General features: G+C 43.4%; 3 long non-coding RNA genes across 12 annotated transcripts in view; 1 reads left to right on the forward strand and 2 right to left on the reverse strand.

Moving 5' to 3' along the window:
- Positions 1-2,825: 2,825 nt before the first annotated feature.
- On the reverse strand, positions 2,826-14,339 carry 1700015I17Rik. Its single transcript, XR_378890.3, has 3 exons — positions 14,218-14,339; positions 9,647-9,740; positions 2,826-3,932 (listed from the first exon to the last, which is right to left on the reverse strand). It is a non-coding gene; the product is annotated as an RIKEN cDNA 1700015I17 gene (long non-coding RNA).
- A 3,851-nt stretch (positions 14,340-18,190) lies between these two features.
- The window catches only part of Gm35021, a 40,806-nt gene continuing 34,195 nt past the window's right edge, over positions 18,191-24,801 (forward strand). For 2 of the 10 annotated variants that reach the window (XR_870350.3, XR_870351.3), the window contains exons 1-3: positions 18,441-18,551; positions 19,134-19,525; positions 20,267-20,352. This is a non-coding gene — a long non-coding RNA (predicted gene, 35021). The other 8 variants (XR_870349.3, XR_870353.3, XR_870355.3 and 5 more) reach the window with 7 other exon arrangements.
- Gm40492 lies at positions 22,518-23,960 on the reverse strand. The gene is made up of 2 exons (XR_870348.2): positions 23,639-23,960; positions 22,518-22,737 (listed from the first exon to the last, which is right to left on the reverse strand). It is a non-coding gene; the product is annotated as a predicted gene, 40492 (long non-coding RNA).

Here is a 24,801-nt window from a genome sequence, read left to right on the forward strand (position 1 = left end):
GCCAGAGTGTGGATTTGTGTGTGTACAATAAGATGGCACTAGATTTAAAACACGTAATGTTTATTACAGATCGATGGAACACCTCTGTTCGTGCTTGAGTGCTCTGGGAAACCACTCTTTTCCTTTTAGTTTGGTTTGCACATGAGCAGGGGTGTGTTTGTGTGTGTGTGTGTATACGTGTTTGTGTGTCTGCACATGCACACCCGTGTATGCATACATGTGCATACACAAGCACATAATGTGTGCACACGTGCACATACATATGTGTCTGTGCTTGTGCAGTGCATATATGTGTGTGCATGCAGTTTGTGCTTCAACTTATTTTATTTATTTGCCTTTTGTTTGTCTGTTTGTGAGAAAGAGACAGAGTTGGAAAAGGAGGCCCAAGTTGACCTGAACTTGTGACCCTGTCTCATTCTTCCGGAACACGGAGCCTGCATGTGTGTGTAACTACACTAGAAGGGCACTTGTGCAGTCAGTGTTGGGTAGAGATAAAAGAAACCAGCCATGTGGCACTGGCCTCATGGGGCCATTGGGACCAATGAGTCAGCTCTGCGTGGCAGTTGGAGTGAGATTACTTCATTCTGAGCTTGAACGGTGGGGTGGTGAGGTGGGTTGGCCATTGCCGGCAAAGTTATCTCTAAGCTTTCTAATGCCTACTGCCATTCAGAAATGAGATTAGAGGCAGGCTGATATTTCTTTTGGTCTCAAGACAGAATATTACTTAACACAGGATCCTGTCTCTCACCAGTTTCTTGTATAACCCAGGCTGGCCTGTAATGCACTAGAACATCCTTGAACTTCTGATCTTCTTGAGATCTGAGATCGCAGGTCATACCGCCACATCTGGTTTATATGGCTCTAGGGTGCAAATGCAGCGTTCATGTTTGCCGTGCCCTAACCACAGAGCCACAATCCCAGCCTAACTTTCCCCAGGTTTTCTAGAACTTGCTTTTCAGCAGGCATTTTGAATTTTGCATCAATCATAACCCACACCTAATTTGACAGGCTTTTTGTGACTCAAAGGCACTTTCTGTTTGACCTTGTTTGACGAGTCCCACGAGAGACTCTCTGCCCTTTTCCTTTCTTTCTTCCTGCTTCTGTGAGGGGCCATTTCTTGAATTTCTTTTTGAAGGCTGGCCTATTCTATGCTGAGACATATCTCTGAGCCCTCGTTTGACAAGTCAAGACTGTGAGGTTACAGGAACCCATTTTCTGAACAACCCCCATGCCTCAGGGACCTTAAGAATTGTCACCGTGTTAATTGTGTACATTTGGACAGAGCCTGACAGAATGTCTGATATTTACCAAACATTTTAGGAACTAGGATAGAAGCCTCTAAACCCTGAGAATTCTAAATACACTCTCCAGATATTGAAAAAGCAAGGTGTGATAGTAAAATCTATTATTCTGTCAGTACCAAACAATGAATCCGATACTGTTTTATCTTTATTTATCCCCAGAAAATGAAGGTAAATCATAATACAAAATTAAATGTAAAAATCGAATAAGATTGTAAATTGATGTACAGTCTTCAGATTGACTCACATTCATCTCCGCCATGTGCATCTTGTGGCTTTAATGTTATCCACCTTCTTTAGTAGTAAGAAGAGCTGGCTTGCTGGATGGGCATGGCAGTGTACACCTTTAATCCCAGCACTTGGGAGGCAGAAACAGGCAGATCTCTGAGGCCGGCCTGGTCTACAGAGTGAGTTCCAGGGTAACCAGGGCTTCACAGAGAAACCCTATCTTGTAAGATCAAAACAAAACCAATCCAGCAAAAAAATTAGCTGGCAGATACAGCCAGTCAAGGCGCAACTTCAGGGCATGAATTCTCTTAGTCTTTGAAGTAACTATATAAATTAGGTTCCAATATATCCTTTCGGCAGAAGGAGGAATGGGCATGAGGAACCAGTGGCCGGAAGTGTGTGACTCATGAACAGCAGGACACAGACCCAAATTCTGAATGTTCACTACAGTCTGGCTCTCTATTGATGTGTTTTGCTGTGTCTGAATTATTATTGAAACAAATTTAAAGGCTTATTACTCTTGTCTGTCCCCCACTGAAGCTTATCTGGTCATCTCCCTCATAGCTCATGCATTAGTGGTCAGAGAATGGTTAAGAGCCAGCCACAAAGGAGAACATTTGTAGCACAAGGTTGCATTGCTTCCCATGGCCAAATTCAAGTTCCCAACCTGAGAAGAGACATGCGCTAGCACCTCATTGCGCAGTATTTTTCTCACACAAGCCCCACAAACAGCACAGACTCAAGACCACAGGAAGTAACAAAGTAAAAGATAGAGAACAATTTTTTCTTTTTTTTTAATTAGATATTTCTTTTATTTACACTTCAAATGTTATCCCCTTTCCTAGTTTCCCCTCCGAAAATCCCCTATCCCCTTCCCCCACCCCCTACTCCCCAACCTACCCACTCCCACTTCCTGGTCCAGGCATTCCCCTATACTGGGGCATAGAGCCTTCACAGGACCAAGGGCCTCTCCTCCCATTGATGACAGACTAGGACAGAGGATGACAATTTTCTTAATTTAAATGTAAGTTGACTAATTATGCGTTATGGAAGTGTAATTGGTATACTCTAATTCTAATTAAAAGGTTACATTTCTGGAAATTAAACAATTAGCTCTCAAGGTCCCATCCTTCAAAGGTAGTTCATTCTACTGGAAGTTTGTTTGTTTTGAATGTAAATTAAGTCACGGGTGAAACGGAGGCCTTGAATCACAGTCTCAGTGGAGTCACTACTGAGTCTTCTAAGGTCACAAAACTGCTCACCTAAGGGCAAATGAGGGCTGACCTCTAAGGCAGAGAGGTTTGCGTTCTGTTCTGCCACCTGGTGGCTGTCATTGGAAACTGCTCCTGTTCGCAGCTGCTCTCCAGTGCTCGCGGATGGAACGTGTCACGTGACCCTTCCTGGCGTACTCGCCCTTGAAGCTATAATTAGGCTTGCCGTAGATAATCGGACTCTTTTCATTCTATCGTCCCCCCATACTAAGATCTTTAAAAGAAATTCCCACACGTGGGGCCAGAGGGCAGTTGAGTGACACATGAGCGGTTTTTTTCTTTGCCCCCCCTACCGTGAGCAAGCACCTCAGCTGCTCAGGGTGGAAAAACAGCTATGCCCAGGCTTGGCTTGGAAATGTCACCCAGGGTCTCCCTTATCCTAGCAAAGCTCATCTTGCTATTGTTTAATTGGTTTACAGGCACTTGGGAGTCTGGATTTTAAATATTCCTTCCCAAGATTCCCCAGTTTCCTGGGTTGAATATAGCCACAATCCCAGTTTCAATTGTCAATCATGCACTTCCATCCATCAATCCTGCGGTATCATCGTGGACCTATTTTTAAGACAATGAGAACATCCATCTGTACTGTCGGCTTGGAAATGATAAGGTCATTGTTGCTATGCTAACCCATACGACAGCTCCCATCTTTAATGTATTTAAATGTAATCCTCTATTAGAGGGTGGCTCCCAACCATTCTCCCATCTTCTTCATTTTTGTGCCGTCTGCTCGGAATCCATTCATACCACGGACATCTGCTGAGCTCAGTGGCAGGCTGGTATCTTGGCTGGGTGATGTAGACAGAAGATGAAGCCCAGGAGAACACTTGAAAGGCTTGGTGTGGTTCCCTCAGAGTGTCAGGAACTCTTCTGAGGCCTTATCGACTGAGCTCTCTGGCTCAGAAGGGGACACATTTGGAAGCATCTGCTGAGGCAGGGTGCTGCGGGTGCTGCTGATGAGAGTGACTTGCTCTAAGCAGAAGAGTTGGCAAGGGTTTGTGATGCGCACCGGCTGACCTCAAAGTGAATGTAGAATTTGGTCAGAAGGAAAGGATAGGAAAGCTGTGGAGATTCCAGAATAGAATCACAGAGTCGCAGAACCTGGAGTGAGTGTGGCTGGAGGGTCCTGAAGCAGCTGTAAAGAGAAATGACAGCAGAAACCAGCATGGTAGGCAGATCTTAGGTGCCATTATCATGACAGGAAGCATGACTCCATCTATTGAGAAATAAAAGAACAGCCCTGTATGCAAAGTTCGGACAGGGCCAGGCCCACATGAAGTTGCCTATCCAGCTTTGTGGGGCATCTGTGCCAAACTTGGGTGGCTTTCTGTTACAAATGCCAAAACATTGGGTTTCTAACACAATAGTGATGAGGACATGGACATTTTAAATATGAGATACAACTATGGAAGCCAGTTCTGCAAAGCTGTGTTTCATAAGATCTATGCGTGTGGTTTCATTAAAAGGGAGAAAAAAGTAACCCATGGTAAGGAAATAAAACCATTAGAAGAAAAAGTTAGCCCCAAAAACCTAGTAGAGAAGAGCAAGGGGGCAAGAAGAAAGAGGAGGAGGAAAAGGGGGAGGAGGAAGTAGAGAAGGAGGAAGAGGTGGAAGAAGTGGAGGATGAGGAGGACCAAGAGGAGGAGGAATGCAAGGAGGAGAAGGAATGCAAGGAGGAGGAGGAGGGGGAGGAGGAGGAGGGGAGGAGGAGGAGGGGGAGGAAGTATAGGGAAAGGAAGGGGAATGGTAGCTTGAGAGCCCAGAATAGGATCTGTGGCAGGTTCTAATGACGGCCATGTGAGACATGACCTATGTTTAATGAGGTCAGAAGTAAAAGGGAAACAAGATCTGTTGAAAGATAGATGGTGAGTTTCACTCATATCATTTGGGAGGTTAGAGAACTAAAAATGATCCAGAGACCAGTTCTACATTTGATCTCAGTGAGAAGGCCAAGAAGCTAACAAAGAATAGATCTCTAAAGTAATTCAGTAAACTGTCACCAAAGGCTTGTATGTTCTTCTCATTGACCCATAACATCTACCCATGGACATGCTTGAGAGGACAACCCCAAGTAAGCATAAAGTTTGTATATAGTACATGCACTACAGTACTGTACGGTAGGAAATGAACTAGAAACCAATACACTTTGCTTATACCTGAAAGAATGAATAAAATATTGTGCCTGCCAAGAATGTTTAAAGACGTAGCTAACTGCTTTTATAGCTGTAATTATGTTAAATTAAAAACAAAGGTGCCATGATTCATAGAGTACCATTCTGGCTTTATTAAAAAGAAAACCTCTATGAGCATAGAAATGAAGACAATAAATATAAATTACTAATTATAGCTTTTCCCAGATGGTGGAGTTGTTTATTTATTATCCCTTAGACTTTATCAAGCACTCTAATAGTTTCATACAATTAATCTATATTATTATAACAAAAAATAAATAAATGCAATAAAATATAGAAAAGGAAATGACAGCCGGTCGGCTTAAGTTATAAAAAATCCTGCTAACATTTATATTTAAATATAGTTTATTATAAAGATGTAAACAATGACATTTTAACAGGAAGTTAAAACTCAGGATTAATAAAAATGGAAATCTACCTCTTTTAATTTCAAGGTCTAACATAATAGCTGTGATTCAATTAGCAATTCTATTACATTTCTGGCAGACGGAACATGATGGAAAGCCAGGATCAGCTCAATTTGAGTAGTTTTTAATAACGCTGTGTAATGGAGTCTCAGGGCGGACCTACAAAGAAATTCAGTGTTTCAGAGTATTGCTTTCTGAACTAAATTACTTCTCCAGGTTTATGACAGTGAAAGTCTTATCAATACGCACTATGGCATTTTAATAAAGTTACATAATTATGCCATGTCTCTCTTTGGTATAGTACTGCTTTCAGGATCTTGGAGCATAAAATCAAAACAGTGATAATGGCTGTGGCCGGAAGACACAACTACATGGGCTTCCCTTGGAAAGATGCATCCCATTTGAACTAGAAATAGAACCACGATTTCCAAGAAGAGCACTTATTTCTTTTATAAACACACACACACACACACACACACACACACACACACACACTCACACATCTGTAATGGTGTAGCAGCTAGACAACAATATTAAGTGTCAACTTTGGCTTGTTGATACTTAATATTGTATATATTAAGTACTTAATTTTCTTTCTTTTCTTTTTTCTGTTTTAAAGATTTATTAATTTATTATATCTAAGTACACTGTAGCTGTCTCCAGACACACCAGAAGAAGCCATCTGATCTCATTACAGGTGGTTGTGAGCCACCATGTGGTTGCTGGGATTTGAACTCAGGACCTTTGGAAGAGCAGTCAGTGAGTGCTCTTAACCACTGAGCCATCTCTCCAGCCCCTTAATATTCTTATATTGTAAATACATATAGGATATGATATATGATATATATTCATAATATATACATTATAAATGAATATATATTATTTTGGGTTTGTTTGTTTGTTTGTTTCAAGACAGGGTTTCTCTGTGTAGCTCTGGCTGTTCTGGAACTCACTCTGTAGACCAGGCTGGCCTTGAACTCAGAAATCTGCCTGCCTCTGCCTCCCAAGTGCTGGGATTAAAGGCGTGCGCCACCACCGCCCAGCTGAATATATATATATATATTATATCTTGTTATAAGAACAGTTTCCTAGGACTTTTTCTCCATATTGATTTTAGGTCAGTTGGTATGGGACTGGCTCTAAAACCCTGCATATTAATGTAGAATAAGCAACTGTGTCCTACTAAGTGCACATGATTCAGGAGGCATTGGCTTGGAAAGATAAACTGTTGTCTACTGCCTTCAACATCTTGCTGAACATTGTCAAGAGTGCTTCCTCATCAACCTGTCCTCTTGGGAACAGCCAACAGGCCTGGGGATAGCTATAAATGGGTAGTTAGCTCAAGCAGAGAGTTCACAAGGGATGCTTGTCACCTGTTTTTCAAGGACCGCATTGATTGAGCCTTGACTTCCTAGTGTCCTGCTTCTACCTCCCTCCCCCTCACTGGAGGGGTCTGCTCTTCTCCCCCTCACCTTTGCCCCACCTTTTATCCCTCTCTACCTTAGCTCATCCGTTGTCTTAGACTCTTAAAACCTTCTGGCCAATATGGAAAGTCAATACTTACTGTTGTTGTCCAGCTGCTACACTGGTACAGATAAAGGGTTTGTGGCTGGTTTGGTGCTTACGTTTCTCTTTTGATAGTGTTTCTTTTGATACGTTCCTGTTTCAAAGACTAGAGCATATGGGTGAAGGCTCTATGTAGGGATATTGAATGAGCTGTGTAGGTGTTGTCTTCAGCAATGGGGCTTTGCTGCCAGTTTGTGGAGAACAGCCTATATATAGTCTTGGCAATGGCCTGTTTTTTGGGGGATTCCTGTGGGGCCTCTTTAGCCAACAACTCAATTAGAGGTAACCCAAATTTGGTACTGGAAACCTTATTTAGTGACAAGAGATGTCCAATTGGGACTCTGCCCCCCCCCCCCCGTCACCATTGTTTTGCAAATAAATTTAGATCATCTTTTTTAATGTAGCTACTTTAGGAGATTTCGAGTGTATAAGAAGAATGTATTTTATTTCAAGTGTATGTGTGTTTTGCCTGCATGTATGTGTGCATATCACATATGTGCCTGGTACCCACAGGGGCCAGAAGAGAACATTGGATCCCTTGAAACTGGATTGTAGCCAGCTATGAACAGTCATGTAAGTGGTGGGAATTGAACTGGGGTCCTTCACAAGTTCACTTAACCACTGAGCCAACTCACCAGTCTCAGAAAATAACTTTTAATAATCAATTACCTTAGTCCGTCTTTGCTGCTATGACAAACTACATCAGGCTGGAAGAGTTGTAAGTAACGGAAACTGATTGCTCGCAGGCATGGAGCTGGGAAGTCTAAGGTTAAGGTACTTGTAGGCTAATGTCTAGTGAGGAGCGGGTGCCTTGAACGTGGCAGAAGGCTGGAACAGAAGAGCTTAGGTCCTCAGACCCTGTTTGAGAAGGCTCTGAGCTCTGGGCTTGGGATGTCACTCGGTGTGACCAAGGGCTTGCCCAGCTTGTGTGAACCCCTGGTTTCCAAGCCTGGCAAAGAAAGAAAAAGCAAACAGCTATGGCCTAAATCTACCCAGGAGGACCTACTGTCCTGATTTAGGCAGCTGGTGGTCTAGCCTTGTAACAGGAATGATCCCATCAAAGTTCATGAATACAGGGTCTATATTTAGTTTATGGCAACCCAGGGTTTGGTTTACTCCTCCAAACAAATTGAAAGACGTAGGCATTATCTCATTTATATAAATGAACTTATGTCTTTAACAAGGGAAACAAAGGGAAGGACTGTGGAAATATACTTTATTCTCATTTTAATCATAAATGCATGAACTTAGCATCGTGTTCCCATTCTGTCGGATGCTACACTTTCAGTATCATTCATCTGTCATGTGTAAGCTGCTTTCACTAAAACTATATGCCACTAATACAAAAACATTCAACATTAAGGGTCTTGTAATCTTAGGAGATTAAAACATGAAAATCTCTATTCATATGCATAGATTTTTGTGGCCAAGAAATATAAAATATACCTGAGGGGGGGGGAAACTGTGAAGTTTAAAGAAGAATGTCGTATTAAAGGATAACATTTTGGTAGAAATGACATAAAGAGGAGAATAGAGTGGAATATGTTAGAAATTACTGCTGGTTGGTTTAAAAGGACACACACAAAATTAATGTAAGCTTCATTAGGAGAGATTCTCAAAACCCTGGATAACCATGGATCTTGAAGAAAAGGGAGCCTCTGAACGTTCATCCCCCTTTGGGCCCAGAGAATAAAGTGGGTGTCTGACTTGCATAGGTTTGAGAGGAGGGAATGAGCGCCAACCATATGAACCAGCATCCAACTAGCATCCAATTAGCCTGCACTGTTCTTTAGTCAGGAGTTAAGGCAGCAGGAACACTGACAATGTAGTCAAGTCATAATTTTTATTCAGAATTGTTTTGTGTTTGCTCTCAATACAATGGGGGAGAGAAAGAACTCTGCCTAGGGAGAGAGAAGCTGCAGGGTCTGACTTCTGGGGACAGAGGCAGCTGAGGACCTGTCTTCTAACAAGCTGTCTGTGGTGGTTTGTATGTGCTCTGCCCAGGGAGTGGAACTATGAGAAGGTGTGGCCCTGTCGAAGTAGTTGTGGCCTTGTTGGAGTAGGTGTGACACTGTGGGTGTGGGCTTTAAGACCCTCATCCTAGCTGCCTGGAAACCAGTATTCTGCTAGCAGCCTTCAGATAAAGATGTAGAACTCTCAGCTCCTCTTGCACCATGCTTGCCTGGGTGCTGCCATGTTTCTGACTTGATGATACTGGACTGAAACTTTGAACCTATAAGCCAGCCCTAATTAAATGCTGTCCTTATAAAAGTTGCCTTGGTCATGGTGTCTGTTCACAGCAGTAAAACTCTAACTCAGGCACTGTCTTACAAGGGGAAAAAAAGCTTATGGTTGTTTCTTTAAAATAAATTATGGTAATTATTAAATGTTTATAATATTTACATTCTATTAAATATTTAAATAGATTCCTGTGGTTAGAGAAATGGCTCAGGGCATTTAAGCACTTGTTGCTCTTACAAAGGACTCAGTTTTGTTAGTCACCAGCAACAACATAGTAGCTCACAACCGGCTAGTATTCTAGCCCCAGGTTCTTCAATGCCCTTTTCTGACCTTCCTGGGCAATTGGTACATTTGTGATGCAGCATTTACATACATAAAATCAAAACAAATTCTTATAAAAAAAAAAGCAGATTTTCAGTTACGGTGTTTAGAGCACCACTCACCAACACAGCTCAAGAAGAGGTCACGAAAGGCCTGGGGCTACTCTCCATCTTCTTCAGGCAGATGTCATTTTGGTGGCATGTGGGGGAGCAGCTGCTGTGTTTGAGACAGAAAGGTGTAGGTGAGCATTGCGTGCATACCATTTGAATGCCTTTTCTGCTTTGAACATGTAAAGCCTGGGGTGGTAGGCTGGGCTCAGAAGTGGGGTAAGGGGCTTCCACCTGTCCCCCCAGGTCACATTGCTCCTCCCAGCTCATTCTGTCACCAGGGTGCTCATTCAGAGGGGCTGGCTCAGAGGCTGTGCTGCTGAGGACTGTGCAGCCCTTGCTAACTCTGTTTAACTGAGGGCTCTCCTCTCTGACCTGCTCTGCCCTCTTCCCACCCACCTGCTCAGAGCTCATACCCAAGTTGGACCCCACTCTTTCTGCATTTTAAGACACCAGTGGTACCATGCAGTGCCTAGACAAGATATGCTCCATAAGTAGATTTGGTAGATTAAATGACATCTTCATACAATATTTACATACATGTTTGTATATGTGTATGTAGGTATGCATGCTCCCTGACATACAATGGTGTTATGTCCAGATACAACTATCATGAATACAACAAACAGAAATGGCATAATTTGGAAATACACCTGCAAACTCTAGGCTCAGCGACACATTAGCACACAGTTGAATCTTGGCAGATTTCCTCTCTTTGCCTCAAGTCCAGTGGCTTGTGGGGGCTACGGCTCAACTCTGCCCTGCACCACAAGCTGTCCTGGTTTGCTTTTCTGCTGTTGTGATAAAACATCTGGTTTAAAAGCAATCTGGGAAGGAGAGGGTTCATATGACTTAATAGCAAGAACTGAAGAAGAGACCATGGAAGAATGCCGCCTGCTGTCTTGATCCCGGGCTCCCTTTAAGACACCTTTCTTATATAGCTCCGGCCCACCTTTCTAGGAACGAATGATGCTCATAGTAGACTGGACTCTCTTATGCTAGCAGTCAAGAAACTACCCCATAGATATCCCATTTGGGCAATCCAATGGAGGAAACTTTTCAGTTAAGCGTCTCTCTTCTTGGGTGTGCCGCTTTGACAACCAAGATTAGCCGTCACACAAGTGTCTTCCCATTTATAGACAACCTGGGAAAGCATCAACATTAACAGTAAGGCATGTCACATTTGTACCACTCTGAAGATGAACCACTGTAAATTAGTAACCCTCGGCAGTTCTAAGTGTTGATATTTACAAAGACACAACAAACTGTGTCTTTTCTAGTTTCTTAGCGAGATGAAACTGCTTTGATGTTATGTGTAAGACAATGTGAACTTAAAGAGTTTGAGGGTCACCTCTCTGATGAGTAAAGATTGAGAGATTCTGGAGTAGAGCTAATGTTTTGACTGGAAACTTCGTTTATGTCTTAGGAATCTTACTGGTTTGGCAATGACAGGACAGCCAGAAAACTACACAGGAGCCATGGTATACATACATAGTAAGCACACACAAATAAATAAGTGAAATACTGATATTCTCTTAATTTACATTTGTTAAGGAACAAAAAGCATAAAACATGTAAGAATATTATTAATCAATGTTATCAAATATACAAGAAAATCATTAATTTTATGGGGACTGGAAGATGATTCCAGATTTTAGAAACAACTACGTTTGTTTGTGTGTGTCTGTCTGTCTCTGTGTGTGCTTGCCATAGCATGCTTGAGGAAATGAGAGGACAGCTTGCTGGAGTTGGATCTTTTTTCTCTTCTCCACCATGTAGGATCAGGGAATTTGAACTCAAGTCATCAGGCTTGGAGGCAAGCGTCCTCACTGCCTGAGTCATCTCACTGTCCCAGATGATTCAAGCTTGAGGGGAAGTACACTATGATCATCTTCTTCATGAATCATTTGGTGATTTCCTCTGACAAGTGAACCCTTGAGAGTCAGGCGCTCTCACTGTAACAAGGTTTTCCGGGGAAGCATTTCTCAAGGATTTACAGCCTGCCACACCCTCCTAGACCTTCACCTTCTAACACTCCTACATCAACTCATCCATAACAGCAGGTTTCCCTCCTACCCCAAAGAAGCAATCACCTACAAAACGCATCCCTCAATAACAGAACACACTAACGGGTTATGTAGTCACATGGCGAATACAGACTGGCTTCAGGGAGCTTTGTGGGGCCTTAGAAATGTGCCTGAAGTTTGAGGGGGAGTTGGCTGAGCATTCTGACTGTTCCGTTAGAAGGTGAGGGCTGACTCCATGTGATATTTGTGTCCTCTATATTATACACACAGCCTTCGGATGCCTTTAGTAGAAAATGAAAATACGTTTTAAGTTTTGCTTTTAAATAGTTTGTAAGCATTTTTTAAAAAAAATTTAAAAGAATTTTTATTTTTTACATCTTTTTCTGAATTTTAAAATGACTTATTTCTTTAGCTACTGAATGTGATTTTTTTACTTTTATATCATTCTCTCTAATGCCTGGCAAGTTTGCCCTGCTCTAACAGTGAGGTTCTGGGGTGATGGTTTTGTTTCTTGTGAGCTGTGCATCTGAATTTTATTGTAATATGATTGGGAGGCTGAACCGGGTGGTTACAGAAGGCCAGTACCTCCAAAGAAGGAGCCATGTCCTCATTTCTGATCAGGACAATGTAAGACTGGCTCCAGGTCCTATGCAGAAGGGGCTGAGTTTATGTCCCTGTCTAGACTTTGACTTACTCCTTGTGATTTTAAATCCGGTATCTTACCCTACCTCTTGGCAGGATCTCAATAATCATCCCCAAAGAAAGTTGTGGATATTGACAGGGCTTCTTGAGATTCCAATCTATGCCTGTATCAAACAGTGTCTTACATCGGTGGCCGTGTATTGGGAAGGTGAACATGATTGCTGTATTAGTCAGAGGTCTCCCGAGGAGTAGAACCAATGGAATATCTATTATTATAAGAAGGGCTTCATTATATGAGTATACAGATAAGAAGCTAGGTGGTTTCGCAATGACTGTCTGCAGGCTGCCGAGCTTAGGAAGATGGTAACTTCAAGAAGCTAGAAGCCTTAGAACAAGAACTGATGGTGTAGCCAGTTGGAGCCTAAGAGCCTTGTAGTTCTTCTGAAATCTACTGATGGGAGGCCACCCTCGACCGCCCAAGAATGGAGTCTGATGTCCAAGGGCAATAGCAGCCTCCAAAAGTGCACCTGCTTGAAAAAGCAGTGAACGTGGCTCTGCATGAGCTTCTTTTTCTTTTGTATGTGCCTCCAGCCTGCTCTGTGGGGCCACCCACATTCCAAGTGAGTCTTCCCCATGCAGTTCACGGACCCACATGTCAATCTCTGTAAACACCTTCCCACACAGCCTCAGAAACACACTTTGCTAATTTCCCAGGCATCTGTCAATCCAGTCAAGATTAATTATCACACTGGCCAATTAGTATTTATATTTTTAACTACTTAATTTAAGTCACGATCTATAACAAACTCATCGATAAAATGAATATATGACCGACCAACTGCTCGAGCTCTTGTTAGAATAAATTGCCAGCAGCCATTATTTATAACTGATGAAATTGAAAGTTTCATGTAGGAAGAGAGACAAATTTGTTTAGAAACAATCTCCAGAGACACAGTATTAAGCATGGATAATTGAGAGTATGCCAGCATGTATTCAGATGAGAGTTGGAAGTGGTGTGGATACTTGGGGCTCAGTAGCTCTTAAGCCCTTGGTCATGAGATCTGCTATGGACCTCTGTCTGTCTGGTCTCATTTCCTCTTCTCCTAAGAGAAGTAAACTGGAGTTCAGAGGGTCAAAACAAGTGGGCTGTGTTCCTTGCAATAGCATCTTATGTAGCCTTTGATCAACACAGACAAGAGAATCAACTTCTGGGGTAGGAAATTGTCTACAGCATTTTCCTATTTATGCCGGGCTTAGCTCTTTCTAGGTGCTTTGCATTTATTATCCAAATACCTATGACAAGAAGTCTATGGTGTAGATAGGGGCCCAGAGGAGTCAAGCAGATGACACTGCACAGAGCTTGAGTTTCAATGCTCTGTCCATGCTCAGAAAGTTCAAAGTCTTGGGTTTTAACTACACAGATACTTCTAGAATCAACAGTCACCTTATTGAGGTTGTATCTCTTCAGAATATAAGGATTTTTTAAAATATAAAATCCAGTCAATATTTGCTGTGTAAAAATGGGTTTAACGGAAGCCACGGATGATGTTTGGAAATAAGGAAGTGCCTTCATTGCTATCTTGGAAAACAAAGCAAAGATGATCTCCACCTGCCTGGAGCCATCACTAAACTGTTGACCAGGAACATCTTTAAGGAGATAAACATCTGACTTAGTCTTTCTTAATCATGTACCAAATGAGACAGAATTTGAATCAAATTGTGGGAACGGGGATCAAGAAGTATGGGGAAAGTGGAGATGGAGATGCCTGTGGTCCTGTGACTAGCATCAGAGTGCAGACCTAATTTTATTGTCCATTGTACAAGCTTATACATAGTCATTTAACCAACTAAGGCATGTTTATATATTCAAAGGCAAATCAGGGTGCAACCTGTGTTGTTTAACCAAATCTGACTCACCTGTCCATGATCCTGTAGTGGAGGGTCCAATCCCCTGTGGAGATTTCCATGAAGACAGAGCAGCCACCCCCTGGCTACCCATCCTTTGTGTTGTCTCCCCAGTATCCTGGGAGTTAAGTGTACTGGCTGGTTTTGTGTCAACTTGACACAAGCTGAAGTTATCATAGAGAAAGTAGCCTCCCTTGAGGAAAATGCCTCCATGAGATCCAGCTGTGGGGCATTTTCTCAATTAGTGATTAAGGATGGGAGGGCCCATTGTGGGTGATGCCATCCCTGGGCTGGTAGTCTTGGGTTCTATAAGAAAGCAAGCTGAGCAAGCCAGGGGAAGCAAGACAGTAAATAACATCCCTCCATGGCCTCTGCATCAGCTCCTGCTTCCTGACCTGCTTGAATTCCAGTCCTGACTTCCTTTGGTGATGAACAGCATGAGGAAGTGTAAGCTGAATAAACCCTTTCCTCCCCAACTTGTTTCTTGATCATGATGTTTGTGCAGGAATAAAAACCCCTGTCTTAGACAAATTGGTACCAGGAGTGGGGAATTCCTGTGACAACCTGACCATGTTTTGGGGAGGACTGTGGAAGGACTTTGGAACTCTGAGCTAGAAGAACCATTGTGATGTTAAGAGCTCTGTGGGATGTTCTGTAGGAGCTTGGAAGATAGTGTTGAGAACAGTCCAGAAGATGGAGACCTGGCTTGTAAAATTTCAGAGGGAAGATTGAAGACTCTTATCAGGGCTGTTGCTATTTTGATTGTGAAGATTCTGTGGTTTTGGTTAGCTGTGGCTGAAGAATCAGCTGTGATTAACAAGATACCAGAACTACCTTTGCACTACTAAGACTATTGTTTCTGGTTACCTGGAGCTAAAAAAAATTAGCGGTGATTAAATAGAGAGTCAGTTATCAGTGTCTTGTCATCCTGTGAAGGCTCTATGCCCCAGTGTAGGGGAATGCCAGGGCTAGGAAGCAGGAGTGGGTGGGTTGGTGAGCAAGGGGAGGGGGAAGGAGATAGGGGGTTTTCGGGGGGGGGGGCAGAAAAGGGGATAACATTTAAAATGTAAGTAAAGAAAACATCTAATTAAAAAAAGAGAGACCAGCATCATTGAGGTGGCATCTTCTGGGAAGTGTTTTCTGAGAGCACAGAGGCTGTGTTCCAGAGACAGCCAAGGTTGTACCTTGTGCTGCAGCTGAACTTGGTAATGTGTAAGAGTCATCAGGTGGTACCAGTTGTGAAGGCATGAAGGGGTCCTGAAGAGCAGCCGAGGCTCAGCACTCTGAGAGGCCATGGAAAGTCATTGGTGAGGGTGCAGCCACAGTTGCAATTGATAGCCCAGGACTGAAGAAGTCATGCAAAGGACTTGAAGCTTGGCACCATGAAGAGAGCCTATGAGAGGCTATTGGTGAATCCTAGTTGCAGAGGAAGACAGGAGTGTTTTGGAGATGCCAGTACAATGAGATGACCACCAAGAACAGCAGGAGCAGTGGAGTACAGGGAGCTGGATCCTAGAAGACAAGGTGTGTGCTACATAGGGCAGAATTGGAGAAGTGACCCAAACCCTTGCAGGAGCCCAGAAGATTGTGACTGGATCCTAGACATTGGAAGGTTAGTGTTTGATTTTTGTTTTTGATTGTGACTGTGCCCTGATATTTTTCCCTCCTGAAGGAAGAAAGTATTTTAGTGGAGCTACAGTTAAGGGACTTTGAATTGTAAAAAGACTATGAATTTTAAAGGGATTGAAATTTTAATATGTAAGAATTTGTAAAGACTGTGGGACTTTTAAAGTTATTGAGATCTTGGGGATGAATAAGAAAGTAAGGGCTCAGGCTTAATAGTGATGTGTTTTGCGTCAAGTTGACAAGGGGTCAATTGTACTGGCTGGTTTTGTGTGTCAACTTGACACAAGCTGGAGTTATCACAGAGAAAGGAGCCTCCCTTGAGGAAATGCCTCCATGAGATCCATCTGTAAGGCATTTTCTCAATTAGTGATCAGGGGGGGAGGGTCCATTGTGGGTGGTATCATCCCTGGGCTGGTAGTCTTAGGTTCTATAAGAAAGCAAGCTGAGCAAGCCAGGGGAAGCAAGACAGTAAGTAACATCCCTCCATGGCCTCTGCATCAGCTCCTGCTTCCTGACCTGCTTGAGTTCCAGTCCTGACTTCCTTTGGTGATGAACAGCAATGTGGAAGTGTAAGCTGAATAAACTCTTTCCTCCCCAACTTGCTTCCTGGTCATGATGTTTGTGCAGGAATAGAAACCCTGAGTCAGACATAGATAAATGCCTATTTATTTATTTCAGAAATATGTACATGTTCTGTGACAGTACATACCTGTGCATTGTAGTGGTATATACACACTGCACACTGTGGAGAGAGATAGAGAAATGATATCTATCATAGCAATTCAAGTTGGAAAAATCGAAATAGAGGTGGAGAGAGGACCTCCCAGCCTGAGAGCTTGTGAGGGAGGATCACACAGTCTGAGAGCCTGGAAGGGAGGACCTCCCAGTCCTGACTTCCTTTGGTGATGAACAGCAGTATGGAAGTGTAAGCTGAATAAACCCTTTCCTCCCCAACTTGCTTCTTGGTCATGACGTTTTGTGCAGGAATAGAAACCCTGACTAAGACACCAAGTCAGATCATACACTGTGTACAGTGGATCAGGACGCTTCAAGGAGTCCCAGGAGCCTGTGGCACTTTTCTCTCCACCCCACTTCTTCCTCCACTAGGTTTGTCTCCCCATCCCCCACTACAAAAGAGCTCTGGGCTCTTCTAGATGACGCTATAGATCTTGAGTGGCCAGGAGATGATAATCAAGCAATATCTTTGACTGTTGCCTAGGAGCATAAACCAAGAAAGAAGTCTTCTGTGACTTCCCTTCCCCAAATAGGCATGTGCCTGCACATAGGCACATAGACATAATAGAGTATAACATGTAATGATGTATATATATATGTATATGTATATGTATATGTATATGTATATGACTTTGATAAAGGGGAGTTATTGTGATGAATATGGGAAGGGAAAAGAGAGGGTGAAGCAGAAAAAAGAAAACTGCACTGCAAATCCCTACAGTAATTTATGATTTGATCAAATTGAGGCATTTTACTTTGTGTGGTTTAAATTAAGCAGAAAAAAAAGAGAAAGAAAATAAGGTTGCATAAATTGACCCACTGTGGGAATGATGTTTTTCTGTGTACTAGCATAGCACTCCATATTGTGAAGTCTGGTTGACTTTGAACCACCTTATTTAGGCTTAAGCTCCAAATGTACTATTCACTCCTTACTTGCTTTATTTTCCTGGAAAAGCTCTTTGATTTATCGGAGATTTCTTTGTCTATTAAATCCTGGAAGCTATTGTCTCACTGTTGTGGGAGCAAATGTGGTCATCTGTAAGCTGCCTGACTCACAGGAGGCATGAAGTGGATGCCTGGATTATCCTCGTTGTCATTTCCATGAGAAGGTAGTATCTTAATCTTCAATGTGTCTCCTGTGAGGCCAGCTAAGGCCCTCCATCACTCAGGAGGGAGGAGTAGAGTCAATGGAATGAACTCGCTGAACTTCAAGACTTGGAAGATTGTGTATTTCTGGGACTCAACCTGCAAGGGCATCTCAGGGCCTGGCAAGAGGTGTTCTTGGAATGACATGGTTATACTATCCCGATTATATCCCCAGAGAACTCTATATCCCACCACCGAGACACTTGCACATCTACATTTATTGCTGCATTATTTATAATGCATATAATGCCTCCATGCCCATCAGCAGATCAATGGATAATGAAAATGTTTATCACACAATGGAATATTATTCATATATTTTTAAAAATGAAAATGTCAGGAAAATGGATGACGCTGGAAATTATTAAACAATGTAACTCAGACTCAGAGAGACAAATATTGTATTTTCTCTTTCATAAACAAATGCTAGCCTTGTTTTGCGTTGTTTGTTTTGTTTTTGTTTTTTTGAATGCAGAAGTAATGAGGTCCTGGAGTTTATACCAAGATTCCAGACCGATTCCAAATGAAGATCCTTTAACAACACTGACCACTCCCAGCAACCCGTAGAACCAAGGACGACTTTCACTTTCAGAAGCTTTTAAAAGGAAAGGACCTTAGACTAGAAATGATGCCTTACTACAAGGTGAGTATAACTTAAGGCTGCTGCAGAGTTTAGCTCTCAATAGTGCTGCATCGGTAGCCCCAGGGCCCGAATCTAATTGCTAGTAAGTAATTAGCAAAGGTGTTAAGATACAATAGTTTTCTTGTGAAGGACTACACTTCCCAGCTTCCTTTGCGGACTATGGAAGTCGCTGCTGCCCTTACACATCCCATCCTCTGTAAGCATTTTAACCTTCTCACCTAAGGTCAAACCAAGCTTCTCTTTCTTTCTGCCTCCCACCTCTCTTACAGCTGCCTTAAATAATGCAACAGGATATGAGGCTGTAATTAAGTGAAAGGTTAGCGAGAAAGACAGACAGATATGGGAATGTGCGACTTAAGATGGCGCGGGCCTTTGTTTGTGGGGAGGGAGGAAGCCTGCAGAGGGGTCTCTGTAAGATTAGAGCTCACAAGCTGAGGTAGTAATGGGGCAGAGAGGGGGCTGGAGGAAGTTGAAGTCTCCTTTGCTGGCCCTGCTGTTGGCTATGGGGTAACCAGTGAGTTACTAAAAGAATGTCAGGCGATTGATAAACATCTCTGGAGGCTGGCCATTACTTGGGGTCCCCAGGGCAGGACAGTGAAGAATGTAGAGAAACGAGTTACTTTAGGAAGCAAATTACCATAGTTTCGGGGAAGTGCCACAGTTTAACCAAAATGGAGGGTGGTTTACAAAGTGTGGCCCTGGCTAATGCTCAGGTTGGTTCCTGCCTGGGATGGCCGAAGAGTCGCAGGGGCGTGTGGGTAATTAATTCTCTGTACAGTGACAGCATCTGGAATCTGACACTATGAAACTGGGGCCTAAATTGCAATGGTCATCCCGCGTGGTAGAGATACAGGGAATACAGAACGCATCCTAAGGAAAGCTGAACCCAGTGGAGCCAGCCCAAAGTGATGCAGCGCCATCCGGATGCCACCTCCATGAAGCCCGCAGGTCGGACTCACAGCAGAGGGACTGGTGTTTGCCTTGCAGCTTTTCTCTCATTAATATTGCCTTTCCATTCTCATGCCCTCCCTACTTGAAAAGGGTATGTTTGCCACCAGCTATGGGAAGCACGTGACTCGAGCTTCACTTTCACGGTTGCTCGCGGCTAAGACGTAGCTCTGAGTTTCAGAAGAGACTCTGGATTTGGATTTCTGAATGGCGTTGGGACTGGTAAGACTGCGACTTCTTTAAGTTGAGCTGAGACATTTCCTCTTATGAGGTAGCAGTGAGGCTATGACAGCTAGGGGGGATCGTTAAGGTTTGGGTATGCAATGCCCGTTATGGGTTCACGGATTTGAACTTTTGGTCTGGAGCTAGTGGAGATGATTTGGGAGGCTCTGGAACCATTTGAACTTGAGGCCTAGCTGGTGGGCGTAGGGCTCTAGAGGTGGAGCCTGAGAATTACTGGCTCCCTGCTTCCGAGGGGTCAGCACCATGTTACAAGCGGCTGCTTCAGGCTTCTGCCACTATGGGCGGGCGTGGTCCCACTACCGTGCCTTTCCCACCATGACCAACTGTGAATGTGAACGAAAACTAAACCATATCCTTTCTTAACGTGTCTTTTAGGTGTTTCGCCTCAGTGAAAGTTGCCTTTCTTTATTAACTTAGCCTAATAAAGCCCAGCTGCAGAGATATTATTTTTTAATCATAGAAGAACACAAATCCATTCTCTTTTGAAGTTATTGCTAATTTCTTAGATATTGTCAGTTAATCGGAGAACAGATCTAACCTGTACTCGTGGAGAGTGGACATGCCCTTTGGTTCATCTGCAACAGAATGCATGTAATGAACGTGGCCAGTAAGGACATTAAGTATTAACGTCAACGTGCAATGTTGAGATTAGTCTGTAGGTGGCAGCACAAACTCGGGGATGGGAAATAATGCCGCCGGCCCCCCCCCCCTTCGTTTTAGTGACCTCAAGAAGACCTGGATACCGCGAAAAGACCGTGTTTTACCAGATTCACTGCACCATTCGAAATCTTCTGAGATCATAAATAGTAAGTTGAAAATATATTTGTGTTTCTGTATTATTCTGCCTTCAAGATTCAGACACCACCACCTGCAAAGACACAGCTTGCCTAGAGAGGACGTCAAAGCGCTTGGGTTGAAATTTCACTTTATTTAATGTTATCTGTCTTGTGTATTCTTGATGTACCTTTACCTGTCCCTGAAATTTCAGATTTCCTGTGAAAATGTGTATGTGTGTCTCTTGTAAATAGCACTGAGTCTTATATCTTCTTAATTCAGTCTGGAATCTTTCCCGCCCAACTTTGCAGTTCAGGCCCCCTGCCCCACCCCGCCCGGGTTCTCAGTGTATGTGAGAGCATAGATTTCCCATCTTCCTCTTTACTTCATAATTTACATTTATCTCATTCACCATTGTTTGTACTTCCTCATTTCTAAATATCCTTAAGCTTAAATGGGGCCAGAACTTGAAAAAAATTCTTCTGATAACTGAGGGTGGGATAGGGTGATCTATACCTTTAATCCCAGCATTTGGGAGGCAGAGGCAGGTGGACCTCTGAGTTCAAAGCCAGCCTGGTCTACATAGTGAGTTACAGGACAGCCAAGGCTACACAGAGAAACCCTGTCTTGGAAAAACATAAACAAAAACAAAAATAAAAAGCCCAACCCATCAACCAATCAACCAGCCCACCCCCTTCTCTTTCCCTCCTCCCCTCTCAAGCAATACAAACGTCATGGCATGAATCCTTCGTTTTACCTTATACTTGAATGTGTACCGTCTCTCTGAGCATGCTCATTAATCTGTCTGCCCCGCAGGACAAAGAATTACTCCCAGGCTCCTCCCACCAGTGGTGAAGATGTTCTGAATGCCTCTGCTTTCTTATTTTCTCTCCCACCCCTAACAAGGACACTTTATTGGTAGAACTGGGGAATCCTCACCATACATAGTTTTTGTAGCTTTTTTGGAAGCAATATTATGATTAAGAAAATAAAAATTACATGAAGAATATTTAGTGATTATAAACATTTTTGCTAGTTACATTTTGTTCTTTGGAAATTTTGTACATGTGTATAATATGTTCTGATAGTTCTCTCCCCTAATATTTATTTTGTGTGCATGGGTGCTTTGTCTGCATGTGTATTGGTATGGGACATGCATGCCTGTGCACCTTGTGCACCCATGGGTCTCTGTACTCACTTCTATTTGCTGCAAAGAAAACTTCTCTGATTAAGGCTGAGAGTAGCCTTTGCCTGTGGGTATGAACACAGATGATAATTAGTATTCTTTTTTGAGATATGGTCTGACTATGTAGCCCAGGCTGGCTTGGAACGTGCTATGTAGGGAGGGCTGGCTTTCAAGTCACAATTCTCCTGCTCCCGTCTGTCATTCTGTCTGTCATTCTCTCTTTCTCTCTCTCTCTCTCTCTCTCTCTCTCTCTCTCTCTCTCTCTCTCTCTCTCTCTCTCTCTTTCTCTCTCTCTCTCTCTCTCTCTCTCTCTCTCTCTCTCTCACACACACACACACACACACACACACACGAGTTATTTTCTGAGCCATTTGCAGGTTATCTGTATATATCATGATCCTTACCCTTGAACAATTCAGTGTGTGCCTTCCTACAATGAGTGATGTGCACAGAAGAATGGTCAATTGATGATGATGTCATTTCCCACCTGTGGCCCATGCTCACCATTTGGAAGCTGACACAGTAACATCCTCTTTGGCACTGGCCACCCCTTTCCTGCTCAGGGTCCAGTGTGGGGTGAAGAATCCCTTATTTGTCATGTCCCTTTTAGGCTTCTTTAATCTGTAGTCTCCCGGGCATGAATTTGTTGTACTGTGATTAAATAGAAGTATTCCTTCTTAGGTCGTGTTTCCCTCCATGATGCAATAAGTAGCAATGATCTGTTGTTGCCTTGAGTGCTATGTGTAGAGAGAATCTCTATTGTACTGCATAGACGAACCACCTGTCAATAAAAAGCTGATGGCCTATTAGCAAAAGGCAGGAAGTAGAAGGTGGGAGTTCCTGTAGGGAGAGGGAACTCTGGGATAGGTTCAGGCACAACAGATTCTTCACCCGGACTGTGAGGATATGGATGTATGAAACTGAGGAGATAACCAGCCATGTGGCACACATAGAATGGAATAAATGGATTTTATAAGTTACGAGCTAGTGGGGGAATGAGCCACAGCTTATGGATTAAGTGTTTATTCATAAGTAAATAAGTCTTAGAGTCGTTATTCTGTGAGCAAAGAGGCCAGATAGAAAAGCTTCAGGCTACAGCTATGTCTGTCTTTAGGGGATGGCCAGATCTTAAGAGTACTGCCTTGTGAGTGGATTTGTGCTCTTATCATGATGTCCATGGGAGATGCCTTGTTCCTTCAATGTGAGTTGGCTCTCACCAACAATGAGTCTGCTGGAGAGAGAGAGAGAGAGAGAGAAAGAGAGAAAGAGAGAGAGAGAGAGAGAGAGAGAGAGAGAGAATTGAGAAAGACGTTACGAAGCATTCCTCCATGATTTCTGCTTTAGTTAATTAACCCCCCCTTTTGAAGAGGGGGAGGGGGTGGAGAAGGAGGAGGAGGAGGAGGAGGAGGAGGAAGAGGAGGAGGAGGAGGAGGAGGAAAGACTGGTTTGTATATAAGGAGCAGAGGGCTTGAGAAACCATGAGGAGACTTGGGTGAACACAGAGCCTCTTCTATAAGTACCCATTTCCTGGAGGCCTTCCTTTGGAAAGCCCATTGATGGACTACATGTTCTAACAAGAGAAGGACCCCAGAAGGGACAGGAAGGGGGTTCCAGTGCAAATGAGATGAAGGAAGTCCACCGTTCACTCTCATTTCCACAGATGACACCTAAAAGCTGTATTTTCCATTCTCTTGCTGTGAGGAAACACTCTGACCAAGAGCAACTCAGGGGGGGGAAGAAGGTTATCCGACTACCAGTCATGGCCCCTCATTAAGGAAAGTCAGAGCAGTGACTCACACAGGAGCGGGAGACAGAAACCACCACAGAGGAGCACTGCTTCCTGGTTGGCACACAGCCTCATGCCTTAGCTAACTTTGTTATCGCCTGGATCCACCTGCCTAGGGATGGTGCTGTCCATATTGTATCTGGCCCTAATCAACTAATAATTAAGACCACCCCCCACACATACCCACAGTTCAGTTTGATCAGGACCATCCCTCAACTGAGGCTTCTTCTCTCAGATAACTCTAAACTGTGTCTAGTTGACAACTGAGGCTATCCAGGACACACAGAAAGAAACTCTGTGGGGACTTTTCGAGACAAATTATTTATGGTAATTTTCCTGTACTCACCAATTCCAAATAAGGGGTCCCATGGCAGGGGTGCAGGTGAGGGATCCTGAATCTGCTATCCATGTTCACTGGAAGCCAACAATGACATAAACCCATGGCAGATGGTGACAGCCAGTTTCCTCCCCACTGGAGTGGGAAGTTACAGACAGACAAGGGCTAGATGATCCATATGGCAGCGATGGATTAGAGTTGGAGATGTGACATCATGGGGAACTAATTCCAGTTTCATTTAGATACATGGTTATAGGTGGGCATGTTTAAAGCTGTGAACATAGATAGGGTTAGCACATATGCATATTCTTTGTTTAATTAGTGAGATCCTGGCAACTGTAACTCTCCAATAGCATCCTCCAAGTATCCAGATCTCGATTTTTTAAAAAATATTATTCTTTTTTTTCTTGGTTTTTCTTATTTATTTACATTTCAATTTATCCCCTTTCCTGGTTTCCCCTCCAGAACCTCCCTACCCCATCTCCCATCCCCCTCCTTCTATGAGGGTCCTCCCCACCCACCCACGCACTCTTGCCTCCTTGCCCTGGCATCAAGCCTCCACAGGACCAAGGGCCTCCCCTCCCATTGGTATCAGATAAGGTCATCCTCTGCTACATATATAGCTGGAGCCATGGACCCATCCATATATACTCTTTGGTTGGTGGTTTAGTCCCTGGGAGCTCTGCAGGGTAAATTCACAGTTCTTGATTTTGAATACCACTCTTCAGTACAGGGAGTTAGGTAGGGCTCCTTGAGAATGCAGGACTGCAGTTGGAAACAGATGAGAGGTGGATGGTCCATCCCATGGTGCCAGCACGTGAGGAGGTGCTTCAGTACTACAGGACAGCATTGGGGGAAATCCACCGAGAGCACAGATATTAAGTGAAAGCACTCCAGGAAGTCAAGGTGGGATAATGGCAGCTGCAAAAAGTAACACAGGAGTATAGCAAACAGTATAAAATAATATCCGTGAGTCAATATTATGGCACGTGTGAGTGGCCAACTCGCCAGCAAAGCAGATGCCACAACAGGATCCTTCTGCACACATTTATTGGGAGAGCTTGATTGCAGAGGCGAAAAGACCCCAAGCCCAGAACTGGTGCTGCTTATATAGGCCTAGGAGAGGTGTGTCTCACACCCGGATTGGTTATGCATTCTACCTAATTTGCATG

The sequence above is a fragment of the Mus musculus genome, chromosome 8, assembly GCF_000001635.26.
Source record: "Mus musculus strain C57BL/6J chromosome 8, GRCm38.p6 C57BL/6J".
Classification (NCBI taxonomy): Eukaryota; Metazoa; Chordata; class Mammalia; order Rodentia; family Muridae; genus Mus; species Mus musculus.